The sequence below is a fragment of the Eurosta solidaginis genome, chromosome X, assembly GCF_040869045.1.
Source record: "Eurosta solidaginis isolate ZX-2024a chromosome X, ASM4086904v1, whole genome shotgun sequence".
Classification (NCBI taxonomy): Eukaryota; Metazoa; Arthropoda; class Insecta; order Diptera; family Tephritidae; genus Eurosta; species Eurosta solidaginis.
Window position 1 is genome coordinate 107,646,552 of NC_090324.1, and position 10,153 is coordinate 107,656,704.

Genomic DNA, 10,153 nt, shown 5'->3' on the forward strand with positions numbered 1-10,153 from the left:
GAAACAAGTAAACTCAAATTTAATAATTTTAAGAGTGATAAAACCAGTGGACTGTATGAAATAAATATATATATACGTATAAATATACGTGTTAGAACCAAAGTAATTGCTCGCCAACCAACTATATTTATGTACGTGTGCGTGTATATATGTATGTAGCACAGTATTGATTCAAAGCAAACGCAAGTGAAAAACTGAGCAAGAGTTGGAGGAAAAATGTTCCGTCAACTAAATAAATGCTCAAATTCAATTGTTTTGTTTTAAAATGTGAATTGAATGTAGAAGCTGAGTGATTTTTGTGAAACCAATTTTCCTTAAATTCAACTGTGATGAACCAAACCCAAAAGTGAGGTTAATTACACAGTGCAGTGTTGTTGTTGTGGGCTGTTAATAACAGAGCAGTGCAAGTCATATAAATGTATATTGAATTAATTTATTTTTGAAAAATTACTTGCACTTTTCTATTAAATTAATCCCAAACACTGTTTGTACAAATAATTGTGTGCAATAAAGCAACAGCGAAGACCCTTAAGCCGTGTCAAATATTATTTACCGTCGGCGGCAAGCAATACTTGATGGACAAATGGGCTATTTGTAGAACAAACTTTGTATTTAATTTTTTCACAATATCACTCGCGCACTTTTCACTAATCTTATTTGAATGTGTACCACTGAAATATACCACGTACCTTTTTATATTTGTAGATGTCCTTTTTGATGCAGTGGATCCAATAATATATAAACAAATGGATTGTTAGTTCCTGTGTTGTTTAAGTTGGTATTGCTGCTGCTATTGACATGCAATTAAATATTTAAAACACTGTGTGTTGTTGTTTCGCAAAATGGTCGCTTATGATGGTCGCTCAATATAATATTTAAACACTGTGGTTGGTTCGCAAAATCCGCTTCTTTAATAATATATAAACAGTGGAATTGATGTGGTTCGCAAAATGGTCGCTGGATGAAAAAACGATTTAAGGACCAATGTCTTGGCCGGGCCACAGCTCAGGGATGGTGCCGGTCAAGATTTAATGTAGAAAAGAAGAAAAAGTTGGGTATTAGAATTTTAATTAAATATAATATCTTTATTCGAAATAAAGATTGTGCACAAAAATTAATTATATATCTATTTTTAGGTTACCTTTTGGTTGAAGCTGGAAACTGCGGCGGGATACGTCCTTTCTCCTTGATGTGTGAAAACAAGTGAAGTAAAAGAACATAACAGGTCAATACCGCTTGCCAGTCAAACTGTTTATTTATTCCAGCGATGTTCGTTTGTATGGTTAACATAAACAATTTGACTGGCACTGTTAACCAATATAAGAAAAATGCAAGGGCGACCTTTTATGTTTGGAGTTTGGGCTGTCGGCCTAAACAATATCATTTATAGGACAATAGCCAGCGGCACGATCACGTTTCGCATGACAGCCAACTATCAAATTTATAATCACAGTTTGAGGGCCTTTATTTGCCGAACTCTATTTGCCCAACGCTGCACAGGCGCTCATCGTGCCCCCTTCAATATGACAAGCATACTCCCACCATCCCCGCCATCTTGGGCGAATCTATTCCCGCCCAACCATCTATGATAACCTTTGCCTTAGCCGATGGCACCTTAAATGTTTCGCCCACTTGTGTATCTAAGTTCTAGTCCCCAGGATGAGCGGCTCATATAACCAGATGATATTGGCGCCCACTGTGTAGCCGCAAAATATGTAAAAACCTGCAAAGAAAAAATCCATTAATAAATTTCTTCAATGGGCATCGCAAAGGTGTGACAATTGACGGCGCGGCCGACGCCGCCGTTGGAGCACCCCTTTTGCGATGCCGGTAACCTAGAAAAAAAAGGGAACGAAACACTAAACCAATAATTCCCTGGATCACGCCAACCGCCTGCATCCATCACCAGCCACCTGAAAATAAACGAAAAATGCATTAAAAATCTGAGATAACATAAAAATATTTATTGTAATAAAATTATTGCAAAAATGTTTTACTACTTACCCTTTTGTCCAGCAACGCGTACATTTCACACGAATTGAAGCAAAAACGGTAAAATAAATCTTTCGATTCATTTTTGTTCTGCTTCATTCTCTATACTGGAATGTTCAACCAACGTAGGTATGTATGTATGATACATACAAGAAAACGAGAAACGGCAGAGTTGCCATGTCAGCGAACTCGACCACCCAATGGTGCGTTTTTGTTTGCGTCTGTATAAGAGTATAGAAAGACAACACAAGGTTTAATCACAAAACATCACAGTCGGGACTGACGCGTCTTTCTATTTTTACTCATGTGGGCGTCTCATGCAGTACCAACCAGTCATACACAACAAAGGAACTCAAAAAAAGGGGCAAACAAAACAAAAAAACCTCTCCTTGCAAAAAATTTCAAATTTTTTTTTTTAACAAAGAAATTTTTTTTTGTGTTTTTTTTACCCTTTCCGTTTTTTTTGGGTACTGTTTTCTGGCTGGGGGCAGGATTTGTTGTTTTTCAACATCAAATATCCCAAATAGTCATTATAAGGGCTCGGTACAAAAACAATCCGAGTCCCGAAAGTAAAGAATCCCGACACGACAAAGTCCCAAAATTGGAAAAAGTCAACTTTTCTACTGGCTTAGTGTGCTACTGCCCCAGTGACCTAGTTTTTTTCAAGGGCAAATACATATATGTATATATATATATATTCGCACGCCACAAACTCACCATACTAGCTGTCAGCTAACCAATAAATACACGACAGGGTTGCATGCAATCTCAGAATGGTACGTGCAGATAGAACGCGCCGTGGAGAATGCATTGCCAATCTGCATGCAAGCACCGGCAGTTGGTACACCTTCGAATTTTAATTACGATTTGCGCTATTCGTCATGAGCTGTCGCACAAAATTAAATCCATACCTTCGTCGGCCTCTACGCGTCGCTTTAAACTCGCTTTATTCATCTATTTGAACATACGTTTGTAATAAAACACCTCCGTTTCACCCAACCAACCTCACGGCTGCTCGCCCCGGTACATCCATAAAATGCCACAGTTGCCTTGAGAGCGATACGACAAGTTAGACGTTGGAACGGAGACCTCGGCCTCTTCGTCCAACCAAAAAAAAAAAATTTAAAAAAAATCTTGAACGGAGACCTCGGCTTCTCCATCCGGAACAAAAAACAAAGAATAACAAAAATGGTGCCATTCTGAAACGGAGACCTCGGCCTCTTAGTCCAGCCTTACTGGCCATCGACTATACATATATTACGTTCGGAATTTCTATATTTAAGAAATATGTATAATTCAATGGCAAGAAATATTCACTTATATCTGTTCATAACCGCTACCGTTTCATCCTAGCTTAGGTGGCATGCTGAACAAGTCGGGAAGGATTCCCGGCCACCCGCGAAGCTGGCGAACTCCTCATCTAGATTAAGTTTAGTGTGTAAGTTTATATTCATTTTTTTCCTGCTTGCAGCGGAGGTCAGTGGCGGAAAACGATGTTGCGTATCGCAAGGGGACCGGCATGTTTAGGCAGGATGCCTAACTTTTCCGCATCTGTTTGCGATCCCCCCAATGCAACCCTGCGAATCGATACTCGATACTCGACTTAATTATAAACACCCACACCATCACCGCCACATGCATGTGCATGCATGTACATGCACGTGTATGTGTGTTTTTTGTCAGCACTCATGCATATGCATGTCGGGGTTGATGTGTGTGTGCCTTTCCCCTCCAAAACGGAGGATTTTGCGGGTCAACGGTTATAGCTTTTTATACAACCGGCCTCTTGGATTCTAAAAGCCGTACCATACGCATGTGCCGCCAGCGATCTCTGCCGTTTATCAAAGGTAATATTAGTTCTTGCATATTTAATATCTACCAATAAAAGCAGCGCTATTATAACGAGAAATCTCGTCTTATCTTCTTTTCTATTCCAAACCGAAACCGCCATATTCCCACTGAGATCGACCCCGGTGCGCCCACCTCTCGTAAGGATCAGACGCACCCCGGCCGAACAGTAGTGGAACTTTTTTGTTCCTGAGCCCAAATCCTATCGGAAAATCGATGGCGCGATATCGGTTAATAAATCGACCCAGTCTAATGTAAATTCATACACACATATGTACATATCGTATATGAATTACTGTAAGTAGGTAAAATCAAGAAATAAAGAATAGAAGTTTAGTTATTACAAATAGTATTGACCAGCGATAACAATTATCGATTATTACATATCGAAGCTTACGATATAAATTTAATTAATAATACTAAGGGCATATCAGTCGCGAACAGTGAACTTAGAAAACTTATCAATACAAGTAAGAAAATGAAATTTATCTACAGAAAATATATCTATGTGAAGAATTTGCCCTGGATATTGGTGTATTCCCAACTTCTGTTTTTAAAGACTGCCTATTGGACTTATTTTCTAAACATGGTCTATAACTTCGGATATTGTTGCTAAAGTCTGCTTTAATCGTGGGAAAAAATATTCTGAAATCAGTCTGTAATTTTCTTGAACTGATCGGTGACCCCTATTATGTTCCGTAGTAGCAACCTCGATTTGGTCTTCTTTTCTGATCCCATCTATTACTAGTTTTTCGGTGTGTACAAATTCCGCATCCGGAAAGTTTGACAAAAGTAAACGTTGTACCCTGGCTAAAGTTTGATGATCGCAATAGATTCCGTTAACTATATTCGGATCTATCTTCTCTCGCATGGTTTGCAAGAGATATTCAACACTTTTAAAATGTATCATATGCCATATTAGTTTCTGAAATAAAATCGATTTCGATAATAAAAAATAAAATCGATAAGGTCGATTTGCTGTTTACCTCGAATGGTATAAGGGCTAGTTGGGCTTTAAATTGGCTGACAGGATTCCTTATTGATTTCATTATTCCTGAAAGAGAAATCTCGCTGTGAGCAGTCGACAATGAGTCTTTAAATTTGTGGGTGTACTGCCGCGGAAGTGCGTCGGCCACCTTATTTTTTTTCCAAGGTTTGTAAAAGTATTTTGGTGCAAATGAGTTTAATAATTTATTTAATAATTTTGGAAAAATTTAAACAAGGCGAAAGCTGTTTCCTTGTAAATCTCTTTAAAGCCTTTTTCTCCCGGGAGTGGGATTCGAACCCACACTCCTTCGATAGTTGAAATGGTTACAAACGCATTCAGCTACGTCATGCCTTAGTTGTTGTAAAGTTTTTCCCAATTGCCTTCTTTTGCATATAGTACTCTTCTACACATCACATACTTCCTATGTAATTATGTGTCGAAGTTATGCATGTTTGTAAGGCGGTTTCAGAGAAACTTGGTATTGTTGCTGTTTTTTGTTCTATTTATAGAACTACAACGAATTAACCAAATGTTGTCTGTTGTGTATGGGTTAATCGGGGATTGCCCGTATTTCTTTAAATGTATGAAAACATTTATTTAAAGCAATTTTTAATTTTATAATTTATTTAATAATTTGGGAAAAATTTAAACAACGTGACATCAGGACTTACAAGGCGACAGCTGTTTCGATTATACCTTGTAAATCTCTTCAAAGCCTTTTCTCCCGGGAGTTGGATTCGAACCCGCACTCCTTCGATAGTTGAAATCGTTATAAACGGATTCAGCTACGTCATGCCTTAGTTGTTGTAAAGTTTTCCCAATTGCCTTCTTTTGCATATATTAATCTTCTACACATCAAATACTTCGTATGTAATTATGTGTCGAAGTTATGCATGTTTGTAAGGCGGTTTCAGAGAAACTTGGCATTGTTGCTGTTTTTTGTTCTATTTATAGAACTACAACGAATTAACCAAATGTTGTCTGTTGTGTATGAGTTAATCGGGGATTGCCCGTATTGCTTTAAATGTATGAAAACATTTATTTCAAGCAATTTTTAATTTTATAATTTATTTAATAATTTGGGAAAAATTTAAACAACGTGACATCAGGACGGACAAGGCGACAGCTGTTTAATAATGTTGTCCATTTTTTAAATTTCCAATTCGGATTTCTATCCGAAATGGCAAACTCCAATGGTTGATGGTCGGCCAAAATTTTAATATTTTCGATACCGTACAAATATGCCTTAATTTTTGGAAGGCCCAAGCTATTGCCAGAAGTTCTCGTTCGTTTGTGGCATAGTTTTCTTCTATTTTTGATAATGTACGCGATATCATTGTAATGGGCTTTCCGTTTTGTGAAAGAACAGCACCTAAGGCGACGGACGAAGCATCCATGGTGTTACCTCAAATGGCTTTGAGTAATCTGGATATTGAAGGAGAACATCTTCTGAGACTAAAATACTTTTGAGCTTATTAAAGGCTCTGATTGCGTCGTCGTCAAGTGATACACTTTTTTTAAGTGTTTCCGCTATTGGCATGTCCATTTTCACAGGGACCTTAGTGATTTCGGTTCTTGATAATCTATATATATAAAAATCAAATTATGTGTGTGTGTGTTTGTGTGTGCTCGCTATGGAAACGTATTTCCCACACTTCAATCATCACCAAATTTTGGCTATAGGTTCCATCGATCAACACGAAAGTTTTAGGCTAAAAATAATTTCGATATATAAAAGGGGTGTGGCACCTCCCATACAAATGGAATTTTTCGTACTGCATAACTCTGAAGGTATACATGCTAGAACATTGAAATTAAGTAAGGAGTTATATGAGGTCAATCCCTAACACCACCAAGAAAATGTGGAATTGGGAAAAAGGGGGCGTGGCACATCCATACAAATGGAATATATCATACTGCATATCTCTGGACGTAGTAATGGTAGGATAATGAAAATTGGTAAGGAGCTATAAGACGTTAAGTCCTAAAACCTCCAGTAAAATGTGGAATTGGGAAAAAAGGGGCGTGGAACCTTCCCTAGAAATGGGATTTTTCAGAGCTATGGCTGCCGTACAAACTTAGGTTATTTTAACACCTATAGTTTGACTGCAGGCCAAAGCGTGGGCCCGTGAAAGCCTAGACAGTGTTTTTACATTATGGGTATCAAATTGAAGCTGTTGATGAGTGCTTTAGTACAGGGTAGTTTTCATACCTATTGGTGACTAGTGTCTCGAGATATAGGCCAAAACGTAGATCAGGGTAACACTAGGATGTGTTTTTACATCATGGGTATCAAATTGAAGCTGTAGATGTGTGCTTTAGTACAGAGTAAGTTTTATGCCGCTGGGTAACTAGGGTCTCGAGATATAGGCCAACACGTGAACTCGGATACCACTAGAATGTGTGTGTAATATGGACATCAAATGAAAGCTGTTGCTGAGAGCTTTAAAGTAATTTTCATTGTGATATTCGATTTAGTCGCATCAACCTAGCAAAACTGATAAATATGCATGCGAAGCCGAAATTAAGACGTGAATTTATAATACCCACATACCTATTTACATACGTTCTATTCGATTTACCTGAAATTTGGATATAAATTTGCCTATATTAGTATTTACGATCCTTTTTTCCAGGAAGTAGACTAGAGACGGACTGGGACTGGGATTAGGACTAGGAATGGGACTGAGGCTCGGAGTAGAAGTGGGACTGGGACTCGGAATGGGACTGGAACAAAAGACATACCACCCTCTGGGACTGGCAATAAGGGATGAATGAGAAGAACTTGAGAGAAGAGAAGGAGAACGAGACAGAGAAAGAGATGGAATGAGACGAAGATAAAGATAGACGAAGCGAAAAAGGCGGAGGGTGGAGTGAATAAAAGGATTAGGAAAAAGTGAAGAGGGGGGTAGGGCAGAGTTAGACAGAAAAAGCTTATTAAAATGTATGCAGATAGACCAAATTTAGGGCAGATCAACGTCTGCCGGGTCTACTAGTGTTCTATAAAAATCAAATTCTGTGTGTGCGTGTTCCCTATGGAAAATTATTTCCCACGCTTCAATCATCACCAAATTTTGGCTATAGATTCCTTCGATCAAGACGAAGGTTTTTCATATTTCAGAATTAAGAATTTTAAATTTAAATTTTATTTTTTTTGGCTATGCGACCGTCAATTTTAGATCCCAAAAATGATCATGTTAACAAAATCAATGATCGCATTGAAAACCAAATTCCTGGTGAAGTGACGAAATATAAATGAACGAAAAAACCAAAAATATTGTGTACCAAAATGCATTACAAGATACAATAATAAAATGTTTTAAACGAAAATGTCACCAAATGTGCGTACAAAATTCAATTCAATTTAGAGAAAAATAAACTTAATTATCAACAGACAAAAGAGAAAAAATAACGCAATATTCATTCGATCTCGGGCGTTACAACGTACGCCGGGTAAAGCTAGTGTTCTATAAAAATCTAATTCTGTGTGTGTGTTCCCTGTGGAAGCGCATTTTCCACACTTCAATCATCACCACATTTTGGCTATAGGTTCCTTCGATCAGGGCGAAGGTTTTTCATATTTCAAAATTAAGAATTTTAATTTTAATTTTTTTTTGGCTATGCTTCAACTTTGTTGGGGCATGTTCTAATTCCCTTATATGAAACGATGAACCCTAAAAATTCGACTTCTTCTTTGAAAAATTTTGACTTTACCAAGGATACTCGCATTCCTGCACGCTCAATTTTTTGCAATACTAGCTTTACCCGGCGTACGTTGTAACGCCCGAGATCGAAGAAATGTTGCGTTATTTTTTCTGTTTTGTCTGTTGATAATTTAGTTTATGGCGGCCACCGTTGTTTGATGGTAGCGTGCTCCGCCTACCACACCGTATGCCCTGGGTTCACAACCCGGGCAAAGCAACATCAAAATTTTAGAAATAAGATATTTCAATTAGAAGAAAATTTTTCTAAGCGGGGTCGCCCCTCGGCAGTGTTTGGCAAGCGCTACGGGTGTATTTCTGCCATGAAAAGTCTCAGTGAAGACTCATCTGCCTTGCAGATGCCGTTCGGAGTCGGCATAAAACATGTAGGTCCCGTCCGGCCGATTTGTAGGGAAAATCAATAGGAGCACGACGCAAATTGGAAGAGAAGCTCGGCCTTAGATCTCTTCGGAGGTTATCGCGACTTACATTTATTTTTTTTATTTAATTTAGTTTATTGTTCTGTAAATTGAACTACATTTTGTACGCATATTTGGTGAAATTTTCGTTTAAAACATTTTATTATTGTAACTTATTGTAATGCATTTTGGTACACAATATTTTTGGGGTTTTCGTTCGGTGCAAAGATAAACAAATTTTTTGGCGTTCAAACTCTAGAACAAACAACATATAGCTGGCCATTGCAGACAATATAATCTTACAACTTTACACGCCTCCTTAAATTTATATTATTTTCAAGTCAGTATATACATATCATATTTCTGAACTTTTCAAATTTTTCTCGACATAAAGATTAAGTAAATCATGGGTGTTACAAAAAAGATATCGGATTTGCCAATTGTCGGAATTTGAAACAGATATCGGTTTGAAATGGTGTTATGAAACCGAATTGATTTTGCTTTTTTCGAAGATAAGCAAAACCGACATTCGAAATCAGGTGTTTTGTTTATTGTGAAGCAAGAAATAAAAAGTAAAAGTGCACAAAATATGACTTCGGCCGTGATTGCGTTTATTTTAATGAATGAGGATAGAAAAGTTTCTCAAAAAATTAAGCGCAAGATTTTGAGAGATAAGAGTAATCCACTGGAGCTCCCCGAGGCAACGTAAGTGTAGTGTATCAAGTTTTCTGTGTCTTCAAGATTCTTCGTCGCTGTTGCAGGTTTGTTGATCAATATCGCCTAAATAAGGATGCTTTTGTTATGGTGCTAGACACTGTAAAATGTAAGCTCAATCGGCTATCTATTCCTCCAGTGTTGCAATTTGCAGCGGCTATGAGATTTTTCGCTGAGGGATAGGATAGGATAGGATAGGTTAGGTGGTAGCTGCCCTGATAAGGATAGCTCACTTGGACAACACGAAGGTCCGTTGTGATACCACATACACCAAAAATTACGGTGACTTAGATCTAGCTACTTAGAGAATCGTTGGGTAGCAACGATAAAGCTCCGAATGATACCGATCTCAACTTTGGATAAATCCTCGGGAGATCCAAGTGAGTCGCGACCAAAGTACTTTCGCCTAGTTCTGGCAAAAGCTGGGCAATCAATCATAAAGTGATTTGGTGATTCCACCTCATCATCCTCCATACAGCTGCAGCAGGATG

At 37.9% G+C, this 10,153-nt stretch overlaps 1 long non-coding RNA gene across 1 annotated transcript; it reads left to right on the plus strand.

The window, feature by feature from the left end:
- The first annotated feature begins 214 nt into the window (after positions 1-214).
- LOC137234278 (uncharacterized) lies at positions 215-1,721 on the plus strand. The gene is made up of 3 exons (XR_010947761.1): positions 215-346; positions 706-1,050; positions 1,137-1,721. It is a non-coding gene; the product is annotated as an uncharacterized lncRNA (long non-coding RNA).
- The last annotated feature ends 8,432 nt before the right edge of the window (positions 1,722-10,153 follow it).